This window comes from Zootoca vivipara, chromosome 1 (assembly GCF_965207765.1).
Source record: "Zootoca vivipara chromosome 1, rZooViv2.hap1.1, whole genome shotgun sequence".
NCBI classification, from domain to species: Eukaryota; Metazoa; Chordata; class Lepidosauria; order Squamata; family Lacertidae; genus Zootoca; species Zootoca vivipara.
In genome coordinates this window covers 126,394,266-126,411,841 of record NC_142582.1, presented here as the reverse complement: position 1 = coordinate 126,411,841, position 17,576 = coordinate 126,394,266, and the positions used below count along the sequence as shown (strand labels likewise).

The 17,576-nt window shown below is 46.0% G+C and overlaps 1 protein-coding gene across 6 annotated transcripts in view; it reads left to right on the top strand.

The window, feature by feature from the left end:
- Nucleotides 1-1,070: 1,070 nt before the first annotated feature.
- The window catches only part of SYT16 (synaptotagmin 16), a 72,850-nt gene continuing 56,344 nt past the window's right edge, over nt 1,071-17,576 (top strand). Inside the window, exons 1-3 of one of the 6 annotated variants that reach the window (XM_060271365.2) lie at nt 1,071-1,318; nt 8,657-8,683; nt 17,269-17,448. The gene's annotated coding sequence lies outside the window, so the exon portion shown is untranslated. Of the gene's footprint in view, nt 1,319-8,656; nt 8,684-10,510; nt 10,645-17,268; nt 17,449-17,576 lie in introns of those variants that run through there. The other 5 variants (XM_060271383.2, XM_088674030.1, XM_060271379.2 and 2 more) reach the window with 5 other exon arrangements.

Sequence of the window (17,576 nt, the reverse complement as noted above, 5' to 3'; positions counted from 1 at the left end):
TGTGGCTTCTTTACTCAACTCTTACTTGTCAACCATTAACCAAACCGCAAAAAAATAAAAAAATAAAATAAAAAATCAGCTTCTATTCTTTGCTCCTGTGAAATGTCAAGCTGCTAATTCCTCTTCAGAACTCCCTCCCTGTAGCAACGATCCTCTCATAAACCTTTGCGCCATTTCTATCATTAAAAAAATAAAACAAAACCCAACCAAACATCTTTTCACTGGAGAATCGCAGAGGGGGCGGTTACCCTGGCAACGCTATTTATTTTATTTTTTTTGCTTCCCTTTCAGCGGAATGGTTATAGTTCCACGGGTTCACGGCATGTGCCGGCGATTTGCGCAGGAAGGGCAACACGCCCTCCTTGAAGAGCCCTATAGAAAGGTTTTGTTGCCAAGGTGTCCCTGCGAGATTAAATGGACATCTTAGTGGATTGATTTCCTGTTCGTTCTTCTGAAAGGTATCGAAGGCTCAGCCTGGCCTCCCTCCAACAGAAGCAGATGTGCCGTATAAACCGCCGAGCTTCTATCTTTCCTAGCTTTTAGAAATTTGAAAACCAGCCAGATCTCTCAGTGAACATGCAAGGATTAAAAAAAACCCAACGAACCCGCAAGCCAGTCATATGCAGTGGCACCTCTGGTTATGAACTTAATTCGTTCTGGAGGTCCCTTCTTAACCTGAAACTGTTCTTAACCTGAGGTACTATTTTAGCTAATGGGGCCTCCCGCTGCCGCCGTGCTGCACGATTTCTGTTCTCATCCTGTTCTCATTTACTCTTGCATTTGATGTAAACCACGTTGAGGTTGTTTACAAAAAAGCGGTGTATAAATTTTATGAGGTGAATAAATAAATGCTGAAGTTTAGGTCTTGAGATGATATTGAACCAATTTTGGTCCTGGCTCGTACACCAACAGCAGGGTGCCCCAGACCAGTACCAGTGATGGTAGGCAGGTGTAAGCAGCCTAATTGCATCGCAGTGGAAACAAGTTAGGCCGGTTTCTCAGCAATCTCTTTGGCTAACATTCCTTGGGTGGTACTCACATGTTTACAGACCCGTAAACTTCCTCCTTTCCCTGGGACAATACAGGACGTTAGAGAGAAGTCGCCACTCCCTACCTTCTAAACCATGGGGCGTAGAACTTTTCCTTCTCGCACTCAGCTGACTTAAATCACCAATAGGTCCTGGGATCTCTTTGAGAGTTGCAGCATTCTCAGAATCCACCACCTGCAAATGATAAAAAAAAGAAACACCTGGGATTACTTTGTGGGTGCAAGTAATGGATGACCTCTGAATTTCTATTCTGCAGAAGCGCAAATTATGTAAGTCGTTTTGCTCTAAACGTTTCTTTCATAATAATGGCATGAACGGAAGGGAACTTTTCCAAGCATTCTGCCTCTCTCTCTCTCTCTCTCCCCCATTGCCAACAAATCTTGTGTTTCAAATGTGTTTCTGTAATTTTCCATGTTGGAATATTATACCAAGGTTTGCTGAGAAATCTGCTGCTGCTGTTTATGTGGGGAGAACGCGGTCCCCATGACAGGGTCGGATTTACTTTGAAACCAATGAAGCTTAAGCTTCACTGCCCCAGAAGCTACTTTAGTCTAAAAGGTAAAGGGACCCCTGACCTTTAGGTCTAGTCGTGACCGACTCTGGGGACTCTGCGTTATTGGCCAAGGGAGCCGGCGTACAGCTTCCAGGTCATGTGGCCAGCATGACAAAACTGCTTCTGCCGAACCAGAGCAGCACACGGAAACGCCGTTTACCTTCCCACCAGAGCAGTACCTATTTATCTACTTGCACTTTGATGTGCTTTCGAACTGCTAGGCGGGCAGGAGCTGGGACCGAGCAACAGGAGCTCACCCTGTTTTTGGGGGCACAAAGCCAGAGAGGTGTGCCCAGCACGAAGCTGCAGAGAGCTTTAAAATTAAGGATCTTGATCTGCTGACCAGGCGCTGTTCTGAGAGTGTGTATTAGTCTCGTAATTTTTCCTCACTGCCTGTGGATCCTGAAATAGCTATTAGCTATCCCTGCCAAAACACGCACTCACACACACACACACACACACACACACACACACACACAGAGGACAGGAAGAGTGTCTTCGGGGCAAGCGTTAAGCACATCTTGGCCTACTTATTTGTTTTTTACGTAACCGTTTATTTATTTTTATTTCAAAAGTGTGTGCAACGAACAGAGGCAGATAAATAGCCGTAGGCCAGACCTGCGAGAGGCCCCTGTTTTGTCTGGGCAACCTGCTCTCCGGACGGGAAGTCCTGTTACTGTTAAAAGGACAGGGGCTGATTAAACGGAAAGCTCTTGTTGGCAGAGCATCCTTGCTCCCCGGAGTAATGGAGGTCAGGCAGGTTGCCAAGGAAACACGCTCAACCTTGAGAGGAAGGGCTTAGAGCTACATCACCTGGCGTCAGTTTGATTGGGGGGGGGGAGCTTTTGGACCAGGGCTTGGAAAAGGGGCCAAATTCTGGATGCAGCAAATCGCCACGCAGGGGATCTAAAATGGAAGGGCTAAACTGAGCGGAGTTGCCAGAGAGGATGGGGGATGCAATAACGGAGAGCGGGAAAGCTCTGAACCTTTTCTCTTACGGGGTGTGTGGAAGCCGAAGGGCCTGTTTTGAGGTAGGAGGCGATGTCCTCGTTTTCCTGCATAATAATGCCGTAGTACAATGCTGCATTGCCAATAAGCAGGGCCGTCAGCTGCTTAAAGAAATCTTTATTAATCAAATCATATGAGTTTTAGGCACTATAACTGTACGACTTGTATAGTTGGAAGGGACCACAAAATAAAATAAAATAAAATAAAATAAAATAAAATAAAATAAAATAATTAATAATAATGTACTATTTATACCTCAGCCATCTGGCTGGGTTTCCCCAGCCACTCTGGGCGGCTCCCAACAGAATATTAAAAACACGATAAAACATCAAGCATTAAAAACTTCCCTAAACAGGGCTTCCGACCAAAGTTTTTAGGGTTGATGTTGAGCTTTTCTTTTCTTTTTAGCCCAAAGTTGTTGAGCTTTTTTCGGGATTGAAGTTGTTGAGGTTTTTTTTTAGGATTTTACCCCAGCTCCCAGCAGATCACTAAAGACAGAATAAAACATCAAACGTTAAAAACTTCCCTAAACAGGGCTGCCTTCAGATGCCTTCTAAAAGGCATATACTGTAGTTGTTTTTTTCATTGACACCTGATGGGAGGGTGTTCTACAAGGCGGGTGCCACCACCGAGAAGGCCCTCTGCCTGGTTCCCTGTAACCTCACTTCTTGCAGGTAAGGAACTGCCAGAAGGCCCTCAGAGCTGGACCTCAGGGTGCGGGCTGGACGATGGGGGTGGATCAAATCAGAAACCAGGATGGCTTCTGTAAATCCGGGACTGTCCCTGGAAAATAGGGACACTTGGAGGGTCTGACAGTCTTCTCCACTTACTAGCATGAATTAGCAGTTAATAATAATAATGATAATGATAATGATAATAATAATAATAATAATAATAATAATAATATTTTATTGTTTATACCCCGCTCATCTGGCTGGGGTTCTCCAGCCACTCTGGTTAGCTTATAGCATATATAAAAACATAATAAAACATCAAATGTTTTAAACCTCCCAATACAGGGCTGCCTTCAGGTGTCTTCTAAAAGTTGTGTAATTCTTCATCTCCCTGACATCTGAATGGTGGGGATGGAGACGCTACTTCAGGTAGCCATTTGCAGTGTTGTTTTGCCCCTTCCATGGGGCTTTTGTAGATATTGCCCCTATTTCCAGAAGAGCTCAACTGTAGATCTTAGGGGGGATACAAATTCACTCCAGGGTGGAATCTAGCCACATATAAAAAACACTTTGAATTTTCCATAACGCTCACCTTCACTATGTAGTGTCACATTGTATATAGCATCATAGAATCATAGAGTTGGAAGCAGGAAACACCATCAAAGCATTCTTGACAGATGGCAGTCAAGCCTCTGCTTAAAGACCTCCAAAGAAGGAGACTCCACCACACTCCTTGGCAGCAAATTCCACTGCCGAACAGCTCTTACTATCAGGAAGTTCTTCCTAATGTTTAGGTGGAATCTTCTTTCTTGTAGCTTGAATCCATTGCTCCGTGTCCGCTTCTCTGGAGCAGCAGAAAACTCACTCGCACCATGAGTGTATTAGCCACAAAGGTGTACAATTAGACTCCTTAAATTTATCAAGCCATTTTACATAAAAAATACTATGTATGAATTAGCATATTTACACAAGAGAGAAATAAATGAGATCAATCCCAGCCCAAGTTACCAATTCATGTCAGCTTCATCTTCCTCTCTCCACAAGAATCTGTGGTTTTCTCTTATAATGTCAAGGTCAGTCTTGTCATTTATTGCACTTAAAGCACACGTAAAATGTTTTATTTGCAGCTGTATAACTGAGTCCCAGGTTTCATTTGAAATCCTGTATTATTATTATTATTATTATTATTATTATTATTATTTCTTCAATTAAAAATTCAGGGGAGCAAGAAATTCAAGCCATGTACAGTTCTGGCTCCCCTTACACCTCAGTCCATAGCTGGAATCAGGGTGAAATCAGGGTGTGTCTGTTCCTATGACTTCTGATTTAAGGGCCTGCTGGATTTTGTAGACATCTCAGGGGAGGAGTAAGAACTTGCTTTCTTTAGAAATTGACTGCAGATGTAAACCATCTTCATTGACTCAAAACATTGCATCCGGGTGTTGCCATAGTAACAAAGATGTTCACATATCTCTTATGGGGGAAGGGGAGGGGTAAGAAGAATTCCAGAATGATATGGTCCACGAGACTGCAGTCAGCTGTTTGCCAGGCTACAACTTGCAATCTAAATTTTGAGGAAAGGACAGAATGACAGGCCTGGGCGGAAATCGCTTAAATGTCCCGGAAAATTCAGATGTACAGCAACCCATGTCGGAAGCATTAGTTTGGGGGGATTTCACAAAAAACAGCTCTGAAACCCAACACTTTGGCCAACTTTTTTTGTGTCCAGATTTTCACTTTTTGACATAGGGCAACCCTAAATTAAAAGTGCTCATTCAACAAATCCACTTACAAAAGCACCAAATGACGGGGGTCTTTTGTGGTCGGGGAAGTGGTGGGGGCCATGCGTGGAAAAGCACGAGATGAATGAATGGGAAGAATCATAGAATCATATAGTTGGAAGAGACCACCAGGGCCATCCAGTCCAACCCCCTGCCAGGCAGGAAACACCATCAAAGCATTCTTGACATATGCCTGTCAAGCCTCTGCTTAAAGACCTCCAAAGAAGGAGACTCCACCACACTCCTTGGCAGCAAATTCCACTGCCGAACAGCTCTTACTGTCAGGAAGTTCTTCCTAATGTTTAGGTGGAATCTTCTTTCTTGTAGTTTGAATCCATTGCTCCGTGTCCGCTTCTCTGGAGCAGCAGAAAACAATCTTTCTCCATATGACATCCTTTCATATATTTGAACATGGCTATCATATCACCCCTTAACCTTCTCTTCTCCAGGCTAAACATACCCAGCTCCCTAAGTCGTTCCTCATAAAGCATCGTTTCCAGGCCTTTGACCATTTTGGTTGCCCTCCTCTGGACATGTTCCAGCTTTTCAGTATCCTTCTTGAGGTTAGAAGCAGTTCAGCAAGCAAATCGGGACCAATTCAGGATGACGGCTCATTGCCTAATAACCACCCCACAATCAAATCGGGGTGGACGCATAAACAAACAGGTCATCTGGATGAGCCCAGAGGGTCTTGTGCCAACTTTAAAGGCTTGACAGATGTATTGCAGCGTGAGCTGTTGTGGTCCGGAGCCCATTTTGTGAGATTCATGACATGCACTCCTCGGTTTTCAGGGTGTGAGATGTGTCTGATAGCTTGCTCTTTTTCTCGCACTGTCTGTAGGGGAGGGAGAGAGGCCAAAAGGCCATAAAACAGTAAGAGGCAGACGCATGTCTGCAGAGCCCAGATGTTTGTGTAAGATAAAAAGTGGCCATTCATTTCATGCCAGCTAAAGGTGCTCCTTGATCCCTGCAGATGGGGACAGCAGTCACGAAATTAAAAGACGCCTGCTTCTTGGGAGAAAAGCAATGACAAACCTAGACAGCATCTTAAAAAGCAGAGGCATCACCTTGCCTACAAAGGTCCGTATAGTTAAAGCTATGGTTTTCCCAGTAGTGATGTATGGAAGTGAGAGCTGGACCATAAAGAAGGCTGATCACCGAAGAATTGATGCTTTTGAATTATGGTGCTGGAGGAGACTCTTGAGAGTCCCATGGACTGCAAGAAGATCAAACCTATCCATTCTGAAGGAAATCAGCCCTGAGGGCTCACTGGAAGGGCAGATCGTGAAGCTGAGGCTCCAATACTTTGGCTACCTCATGAGAAGAGAAGACTCCCTGGAAAAGACCCTGATGTTGGGAAAGATTGAGGGCACTAGGAGAAGGGGACAACAGAGGACGAGATGGTTGGAAAGTGTTCTCGAAGCTACGAACATGAGTTTGACCAAACTGCGGGAGGCAGTGGAAGACAGGAGTGCCTGGCGTGCTCTGGTCCATGGAAATTAAACAAAGGGTCTGCTGGTTTCTCTTTAAGGTTTCCAGACTCAAAAGAGAGAAGGGCAATTAATGGCACAGAAGTCCTGTCCTCTATTGAGTCTGGCAACCCTACATCTAACATAGATAAACACACAACAAAACATTAAAACATTAAAAAAGTCCCCATACTGGGCTGCCTTCAGATGTCTTCTAAAGGTTGTACGGTTACTCATCTCCTTGGCTTGAGGGTCACATAACTCCACCCCCTCCAACGTTTCTCCAATGAGGATAGGAGAATAAGTTTTTGTAACTTTTATATAGGATCTGATTGTTCCTTTTAATGTTGGATGTTTTGTTATTATTTTTATGTGTGTTGGAAGCCACCCAGAGTGTGGGGCAACCCATCCAGATGGGAGGGGTATAAATAAAATATTATTATAATTATAATTATAATTATTATTAGGATGTCCTCAGGAAAAGCGGGACATTTCAGGATCAAATCAGAAACCAGGGCAGCTTCTGTAAATCCAGGCTGTCCCTGGAAAATAGGAACACTTAGAGGGTCTGTCCAGGGACCCCCAAAGCCCACCATTATCCTGATGTTCCCCAGATCCCCCGCCCTCGAACTCGTGACTTTTTGCCCAGTGCTGACGGCACATTTTCAAGCTTATCTCTGCAGCGCGTTGGGGTAGAAGAAACAGGCTTCTGTGCGAACTTGGAGAAGCTCGAGCGGAGGCTTATTAAAGCAAACTGAACAGCCCGCAGCTGTTTTAACAAAATGTGGGTCACGTCAGAGCTGCCGGAGCGTCGCTTTTACAAAGCGGCCTGCTGTTGCAGCGAGCGACTGATACGGCGCATCATGAGCCTCAGTTATCGCCCTCAAACAGGTGGCGCTTTTATTCATGTGTGAGGCGCACGCAATGTGCAAACACTCCAGAAATAAAACGTGTGTGTTTTCGCAGGACAGAAGCTCTCTCGGCTGATTATCTATTTCAAACAAGCCAGAGACGGAATTGTTGCAATGGCCTCTCGCCTGCTGCAAGGGACGGGGCGGTTGTGTGACTCCCTCATCCGTCCCCAAAGGTGACCCTGATAATCGCAGTCACACAAACACACAAATTGGCAGGGAGGAGAAGAATGAGTTGCGAGTCCCGGACGGGGAGCAGGCTGTCATTTTCACTCAAGGAAAGAAGGTTGACTGAGCATAGACTGAGCACTGACTGTGCTATTGTACGCCACGCATAAAAGAGAAACCTACCCCTTATGCATGCCTTCGAATGCAAAGGAACGGGCAGCCCAGTGTCAGTGATTCCCATTGACGTCAATGGGAACTTTAGTTTAAGTCATGGGTAGGCAAACTAAGGCCCGGGGGCCAGATCCGGCCCGCAGACAGTCTGGGAATCAGTATGCTTTTACATGAGTAGAATGAGTCCTTTTATTTAAAATGCATCTCTGGGTTATTTGTGGGGCATAGGAATTCATTCATTTTATTTTTTTTCAAAATATAGTCCGGCCCCCCACAAGGTCTGAGGGACAGTGGGCCGGCCCCCTGCTGAAAAAGTTTGCTGTCGCCTGGTTTAGGCACTAACCTGCAGGTTTCCCTGGGGGATAAAACAGGGCAAATGCAAGTGTGGATGAACTCTGTTGGTGCAGAGTTTAAGCCATAAATATTGTACTGTATGTGTGAAACATTCAGAAAAACTTTCTCACATTAAGAGCTGTTCGGCAGCAGAACATACTCCCACGAGAGGTGGTGGACTCTCCTTCCTTGGGGGTTTTCGAGGAGAAGTTGGAGGGGCCATCTGTCCTGGATGCTTCAGCTGAGATTCCTGCATTGCAGGGGGTTGGACTAGATGACCCTTTGGTCCCTTCCAACTCTTAAGATTCTGTGATTTTTTGAAATCCCATCTTTTTCTGCCCGGATATGTCTGACAGGGCCCCAGAATTTAATCAATAAATTAGTTTGACGAATCAATCAATCAGCTAAAAGTGCCTGCATTTAATCAGGCAGCATAACATTATTATTTTTTCAAATTTTTTTTAAAAAAACACATCTTTAAAAAATGGCGGATGGCAAGCACCGTTGTAAAAGTGTTCCCCTGTTTCTCTTTGACACAGGAAGGGAAGCCTTTTCTACAAACGCTGGTAAGTCGCATGTGTGCATCCTCTTAACACTGCATGTTTCTTGCTTCAAGAATGATTGCTTTTACTCATGTACCTGCACTATTTTGCAGGTACTAATTTATTCCAGCTTGCTCACCCCCCTGCTTTTTAGTAGATGAATACAGAATCAACAACAACAAAAAAAGCTTTTCCAATTGGGTGGATTTTTTTTTAAAAAAAGTATATATTAGAATTAGGTTTTAAAACCTATTTTAATTGTTTCTTGTATTTTTTAAAAAACTTAAGTTAGTTTATTGCAGGATTATAAATCTCCTTGAGACGTGCAAAAGGCAATTCATAGATAAAATAATTTTTTTAAGTATATACTTAATCAGGAGCAGACAGCACAGTTTCCGCTTCGTTTGAAAGCAGACTGTGTATTTTTTAGGGCAGTGATGGCCAACAGGTCAATGGCGATTTACTGGTTCCCTAAAAACTTTGGCTCCCTAAAAAAATCGCAACAACTTTGGTAGATCACTGCCTGTTTTCTTATGCTGGGAGCAGATTGCAGTCTCTTGAAAGTTGGGCATGCCTGTTTTAGGGAATTCACCCATAAGTGCAAACACACAGGTTTCAAAAAAGTAGGATTTTCAGAGTTATTTCATATTTTAATTATGATGCAAGCATCGCTCACCACTCATTTAAAGGTACAGAGGCCACTTTTCAAGAAGGTTTGTGTGCATATTCACAGCTCTTTCGTCTTGACCTTAAAAAAATAAAATGATTTAAATGCCTGCTTCAAGGATGAAGGGGGAAGTGGGCTAATTGCACATCATTTTCCCCATATGCAGCACTATTTATTTATTTAGAGAACTTATATACTGCCCTTTGCACAAGCCAGTGTGGAACAAACGGACCAATAAATAAGAAAAATTCATAAAACACCACAACCCTTAAACACACATCACAAATCAGCAAAGCACAGTTACTTATAGCGCCAGCCTTCAGGTCCCTCTTCCTCCAAACAGCTGCTAAAAAAGGTGTGTCTTAATTAGCCACCTAAAGCTATAGAGAGATGGGGCTAGATACACCTCAGAAGGAGGGGGTACCTCATTGGGGAGCCACCACTAAAAAGGCCCTTTCCTGGACTCCACACCACCTACCTCATACAGGAGGGCTTCACCTGCTGATTTGAGAGAACGGGTTGGCTGATATTGCACAAGGTGCATCGTGTTCTTTATTTGAGCATTAACTAACTAAGCAGTGCTGTTTCTCAGCTTGTTCCAGATTGAACAGCGCTGACTTTGGCACAGAGGGCCAGGCTGGGCTCCGGTTTGCTCTCTGCTAAAGCATTAGCCACCTTGCCGTTGCTCCACAGAACCTGACATCACGTCAATTGTTCGCACCTTGTTTTTCAGAAAGCTAATTGCTGTTTTCGGGACACACTCCCCCACAGCTGTGAAGGCGCGGTTTTTCTTTTCAGGAAGTGAAAATAACATACATTCACTGCAGACCTATACCATAGAATCATAAAATTGTAGAGATAGAAGGGATTCCGAAGTCCAACCCTCTGCAATGCAGGAATCTCGGCTAAAGCATCCATGACAGGTAGACATCCAAACTCTCCTTAAAAACCTCCAAGGAAGGAGAGTCCACAACCTCCTGAGGGAGACCATTCCACTGTCAAACAGCTCATACTGTCAGAAAGTTCTTCCTAAAGTTTAGCCAGAATCTCCTTTCTTGTAACTTGGTTCCACTGCTTCAAGTCCTACCCACCAGAGCAGGAGAAAACAAGCTTGCTCCATCTTCCATGTGACAGCCCTTCAGATATTTGAAGATGGATATCCTATCTTCTCTCAGTCTCCTCTTTTCCAGGCTAAACATACCCAGCTCCTCATGAGGAATGCTTGGTTTCCAGTCCCTTGATCATCTTGGTCGCCCTCCTCCAGCTTGTCAACATCCTTCTTAAATTGTGGTGCCCAGAATTGGATACAGGACTCCAGGTGTGGTTTGACTAAAGCAGACTAGAGTGGTACTATGACTTCCCTTGACCTGGACACTATACTTCCGTTGATGCAGCCTAGAATAGCATTTGCTTGTTTTGCTGCAGCGTCACGCCGTTGACTCATGTTAAGCTTGTGGTCCACCAAGACCCGCGAGATCCTTTTCACATGTACTACTGCTAAGCCGAAGAACTTGGGCCCACCATCCAAATCATAGAATTACAGAGTTGGAAAGGACTCTGAGGAGCATGTAGTTAAACGCCCAGCAGTGCAGGAATATGCAGCTGTCCCGCACAGCGATTGAACCTGCAACCTTAGCTAACCAACTATCCTGAATGCTCTTGTCTTAGAGCTGTGGGTTAGGAGTAGAGCATCAGTTGTCGGCATGATGGAGGAGACTTTGCAAGACAACTTCCTCTACTGCTAAGAGTGAACACTCGAGAGAGGGCCATATGCCACTGCATAGGCTGTTTGTTTCAATGCCTGCATTGAGCCTGTGGCACGTTCAGCTGTTTGTGTGCTGAACTCTGTCCCCATGCAGCCAATCGCCCTGGATAAATATTTCCAGAGGAGTAGCCTTCTGCAACAAACACAGCAGAGTCCTGCCACACCTCAAAGACTAACATCATATAACTTCAGGGCCGTCTTAAGCACCCCTGGCGCCGTGGAGTGATGGATCGCTCCGCGGTGGGTGGGTGGGCGCTGCGCGCTGCGCGGCTGCCACAGGCGCTGCTGCCACAGGCGCTGCTGCGCGGCGGGTGGGCAGGCACAGCACGGTTGCTGTGGGCGCAGCTGCGCGGCGGACCGTAGGGCCGGCCCTGTATAACTTGCTTATATAGTATGTCGGTTAGTCTTTAAGACGCCCGCAAGACTCTCTTGCTGGTTTTTCCTTTCCAAGCGACAACTGGAGATGCCGGGGATTGAACCAGCATAACAGCTGGGGGGGTGCACATCTGCTTTGCATGCAGAAAGTCCAAAGCTGAATCATTGGCACCTCCAGTTATGGCCTAAAACCCTGGAAACAGCTGCCAGTCAGTGTAGACAATACCAAGCTTATTGGACCAATGGCATGACTACTTTATAAAACAACTTCCTGTGTTCCTGGGAGTGGAACAGCAGGTGGTTAGCAAGGATTTCTCCCAGTCCTGGGAGATCCCAGGTATCGAACCTTCGTCTTTCTTGTGTGTACGGCATCTGAGTGACAGCCCTTCCCGGTGTCTCCTGAGCACAGTTTATGCTGCTGGCAGGGGCGCTGCGCATTAAATCCTGTGCAAGGTTGCACCAAGTCTGTTCCACGCAGCCTTTCCTCAGAGCTACGGCCCACACAAGTTCTCTTGGTGTGCAGCCTTGTGTGTGTGCGTGTGTGTGTGTGCGCGCGCGCAAATACACACTCTGTATAATTAGCCCCTAGTTATGAAGGGTGCTATAGGAACCAGCAGGGAAATAATGTGTTGCTTCAAATGTATAATGAAATTCAATTAGTGCAAATGGCAAAAGAACAGACAGTTTATGGGCTGCTGATTGGGTGGTGGTGGGTTTCTAATTGGAAAAGTACCAGTAACACGAGCTTCCCTATTATCTCTGCTCCACCTCCCACCCCAAAAGTCGGTAATGAAACTGGCATTAGAAGGAGCCTCTGCTGAGAATTGTGCTGCCTCCCCAAGTTAACTGTGCACGGATTGAATCTCCCTCTGATGCATTTGAGGAATTGCTTTGTGCGCACTTAAAAGAATCTTTTTTTTTTTTATATAAAAAAAATGAAAGCTGTGGTGGTAGCAATAGATGGGAAAGGCTGCCACCGTTGACTGTGCCTTGCATGCCTCCGAGACCATCTCCTTTGCTGAATGAGCGAGTGCTGCGAAACACAGGGGTTTCTTTGCAAAACGCTGCAAAAAAACAAAACAAAAACCCTGCAAAACTTTGGCACAGGTTTGGAGAGGATCCCAAATTTTGGGGTTCGTAGTTAATTTTCCTAGAGCGAGCAACCTTTGAGCATGGTGGCTAGCAGCTTTCTCCCACTTCTGCACCAGGAAAGGCTGGTTTCTGCAACCTGTAAAAATTACAGAATTCTAGCACGGTTGTGTAACTTCTCGCTTTGCATAATTCATTCTGCAGAGTTTTTAGCTTTCTTTTTTCTTTTGCATAATATATTTAACTGCTTGCCTGTCCTGGAGCAGGACAAGAAACTCATTGGGGTAGGGCAGCGATATATCCATAGCTGCCAAGTACCCCGTTTTCCCCGGGAAACCCCCCGTTTTTACTTACCTTTTCCCGGTGGTCCCCCATATCACTTCGTCTCCCGTTTTTCTCCGTTATTTTCTCCTGCCGGCGGCCATTTTTTTCCTTTCTGATTTGCCCTTCTATGGGCACCAAAAATGGCCGCCGCCGGCTTCAAAAGTCACATTTACGCACTTACTGACATGCGTACAAGCGACTTTCGAAGCCGGCGGTGGCCATTTTTGGTGCCCATAGAAGGGCAAAGCGACACCGGAAGTTACGTCGCCGCAACTTGCGGTGTCACACGGCTGCCGGTCCCGGATTCTGCAGTCCGGGACTTGGAAGGTAAGGATATATCCCATCCCTGTATTTCTGGCTTCTGTGATCATCGCTGGTATTACATTTAAGCATATTCGAGGGGGTGGTCAGCAGCCACGTTCTGGGAAACTGCTTCAACTGGCCAGCTAAACCAGGTGAGGGTAGCCGACCAGTCTCAAACCCTTGTTGAGTTAGGGATTTCTCTTCATGCAAAGATAGGCTCTAGCGGATTGAGCAGCTAAACCAATCGTGGGTCCAGCAGTCAAGAAGGCAATTTCTGCACGTGCTGTAGAGGAAAGTGAGGGGCGGGTGGGGCTCGTCCACCTGGAAAGGTAGCCCATCTAGGAGAAGGAAAACTCTGATCCTAAACCTCAGCTGCCTTGCAGAAAATCTTCAGGAGAAGAAAAGGCTCAGGAGCAAACCCTACACAAATCCGGAGTGGAGTCCCTAAGACGGTTGGATGGCACCTTGAATGCCTCCTTCCATCAACTCCTGTAGCCAAGCTAGTGCTCAATGTCTTGCTCTGCTTTCCTTTGGACCAGGCTGAGAAGGGGGTCTCGTCGTCTGGGCAGCCCAGGACCTCCATAAACACCGCCCAGGCTTGCGTTCTGTGTGTGTGTGTGTGTGGGGGTGTCACTTGGGTGCTGCTAATGCAGCGGTTTGACTTCACGCCCGGAGGTGCACTCCATGGTCTCTTGAGACAGACGGATGCCAACCACAGCAACAAGGGGGTGGTCAGAAGGCACACGAGACCACTGCTTTGCTTAAGCTAAGCCAGGGGCTAGCGACCCTAGTGGGCACGTTTGGAATTTCGAGAAAGCGCCTTGGCACCAGTGGCAAACTAGCTGTCGCGTGTATGTGTGGGGAGGCACAACACAAAAGGGGTGCCACAGCTAAAATAGCAGACAAAGAGACAGGACTTCTAAATGGTGCAGGCATGCCCCCCATTGCCTCAATTCAGTTGTCACATTGATTGGGTGGGGGGTAAGGCACCTTAATCAGGCACCCTCTGCTCCCAGAGAGGAGCTGTTTGCCCTTCTCCAGTATTCCTTTTGGGTTGACATCCTCAGTCCTTTACTAAAATTGGATACTTTTCTGTCCCTAAGTGGGACAGAAGGCAAGGACTCAGAATGTTGTTGTTGTTTAGTCGTTTAGTCGTGTCCGACTCTTTGTGACCCCCTGGACCATAGCACGCCAGGCACTCCTGTCTTGCACTGCCTCCCGCAGTTTGGTCAAACTCATGTTCGTAGCTTCGAGAACACTGTCCAGCCATCTCGTCCTCTGTCGTCCCCTTCTCCTTGTGCCCTCCATCTTTCCCAACATCAGGGTCTTTTCCAAGGATTCTTCTCTTCTCATGAGGTGGCCAAAGTATTCACGATCTGTCCTTCCAGTGAGCACTCAGAATAGTGGGAACCTTTCCTCTGTCTTGCCAAATGCAAGGTGGTTCTTTTAAAATGAGATTCAGAAGGAATAAAAGACACAAGTGAGTGAGAAGATTAAAGATTTTATTCTAAACAGCAAGCAATATATATATATATACATACCAAGCAAGCACTTCCATCTGCCACTTGGAACTGTCAAAGTAACTCCCCCAAGTAGCCTCAGTTTGCACGGCTCCGCAGTCAGAACACAAGCTTCTCAAAAAACTGTGCCCACAACCATCCGATTTATAGCTAGCTAGTCTGTCTGGCTTGCCCGACTGGCTATGTGCAGATCATTCATTAGCCACCCCCTCCCAGTGCCTCACTTTCTCAAAACAGTGTCCAACATCAGAGAAGGTAAAGGTAAAGGTAAAGGGACCCCTGACCATTAGGTCCAGTCGTGACCGACTCTGGGGTTGCGCGCTCATCTCGCATTATTGGCCAAGGGAGCCGGCGTATAGCTTCCAGGTCATGTGGCCAGCATGACAAAGCCGCTTCTGGCAAACCAGAGCAGCACATGGAAACGCCGTTTACCTTCCCGCTGTAGCGGTTCCTATTTATCTACTTGCATTTTGACGTGCTTTCGAACTGCTAGGTTGGCAGGAGCTGGGACCAAGCAACGGGAGCTCACCCCGTCACAGGGATTCGAACCGCCGACCTTCTGATCAGCAAGCCCTAGGCTCAGTGGTTTAACCACAGCGCAGTGCCTCACTTTCTCAAAACAGTGTCCAACATCAGAGAAGGTACTTAGCACTATCACTTTCTCCCAACTGATTTAACAGGGGTGAGCAAACCTTTTCAGCAGGGGGCCGGTCCACTGACCCTCAGACCTTGTGGGGGGCTGGACTATACTTTTTTGGGGGGGGATGAACGAATTCCTATGCCCCACAAATAACCCAGAGATGCATTTTAAATAAAAGGACACATTCTACTCAGATAAAAACATGCTGATTCCCAGACCATCTGTGGGCCGGATTTAGAAGGCAATTGGGCTGGATCTGGCCCCTGGGCCTTAGTTTGCCTACCCATGGGTTAGGACATTAAAGGCTGTTATGCCATCAAAGAGCTTATCTTTTTTTTAAAAAAAGCAATTTATTCGATTTTTCAAATAAACACATTAAACACATTAAACAAAACAAAACATTCAACAACAAACACAACACACACAATTTTTCTCTTTTTAACATCTATTCCCCTATTTCGAATTCCCAATGCTCTGCCGAGCTTTGACTTCCCTCCCTCCCCTCATTTGGTTTTCTTATCAACTCTTATCTCGCAGTTCCTTTACTCCTTCTATTTAAAGTCATTTCCTAGGATTTATTTCAATCCTGCAAGTGTCTTTAAACTTCTGCAATTCCTCTCCATACAGTCCACAAATTTACTCCAGTCTTTTTGGAACTTTGCCTCTCCCTGGTTTCGGATCCTGCTAGTCAGTCTTGCTAATTCCGCATAGTCTATCATTTTTGTCTGCCACTCTTCGATCGTCGGTAACTCCTGAGCTTTCCATTTTTGGGCTAACAAAGTCCTTGCCGCAGTTGTCGCGTACATAAATAATACTTGATCTCCTTTTACAATCTCTTGTCCTCCATCAAAGAGCTTATCAAGAGGCAGGGAGGGGGAAGGAAAGGTAACCATGTCAGATCACTAACTCCTCAAAATACAATTAATCTTCCGGGTAGATTGCCCGTACACCTCCTAGAGCAAATCAAAGACCAGGAGGCATATACACCTGTCAGGCTGCCATTTTAACCTTGCCGAGAACCATAGGAAGCTGTCTTTTGCTGAGTCCAACCATTGGTTCACTTAGCTCAGTATTGTCAACATTGCCAGACAGGGCCACTTCCAGATTTCAGGCGGGGCTCCCTCACAGCCCTCCCGAGAGGTGCCAAGGATTGAGGCTGGGACCTTCTGTGTTCAAAGGAGATGGAACACCGCTGATGCCACTTACCTGGGAATGAGGGCCACCAAATTCCATAGGACTTCCTTCACAGTAGACATAGTTACAGTTGTGCCGCCAAGTTGGGCACAAAGGCAAGAGGCCTGTTCTTCTCCTACCCTTCCCTGTGGCTCCCTTGGGAATCCTGCCTCTTTTACAAATGCTTAATCCCTCTGCGTCGTCACCGTCGCGGCAAATGCATTGCCTGGGAATGCACATTTGGCGACGTGACCCCACAAAGCTGTTCAGTTTCTGTTCATTAGTTCTCATGGGAAACTTACATATTCTTGCTTCACACAGTTAACCCAAGGCAGTATCAATTTACTCTTGGCAGAAAGCCAAGGTCTGCCTGGCCTGGAAACTACTCTCTGATTGGTTAATGACCAGCACTGAACTCTGTTATCTAGGAATGCTAGCACAGTTGTTTCTTCTTGGGTGTTAGGAGTAGGGGTGCTGCGTATGGTTGAAGAGAGAGAGACAGAGAGGATTTATTTTGCTTTGCTTTGTATGCAGAAACTCTGCTGGTTTTATTTTCTTTTAATAAATCCTGTAAATAGTTATTCTGCGTCTAGCCGACTAGTCATTTCCACCTCAACTAGCTTCTGTGCTGTGCAGGAAAACTCTGCTACGTTTGGGCTAAAGCCACTAGAGCTATGCCTGACACTTCAAAATTCTAAGAAAAGCACCAGCTTAACACCTGGCTTTCTTCCTTGTGCTTTTCCTCGCTGCCAGTTACTCCTGAAGCGATTGGGTTCCTCTCAGCTGTCGGGGTCTTCATCGTCCTATTTGCGGTCCTCTTCCTCTTCATCAACAAGAAGCTCTGCTTTGAGAAGATCGGGGGCCTCCCCTGCTTGGAACAACGCGGGAAACGTAAACGCTACAAAGAGAAGTCGGCCGTTCATGAGAGTCTGGGTAAGCACCACCATGCTCCAACTCCTTAAACGAAATTAAATCTGAGTCGTTTAAGGAATAGATCGAAATCTGCTTTTAGCAAAACTTTCAATGGATTGGAACTGCTATCTTTTGCTTTCTGGCACCCG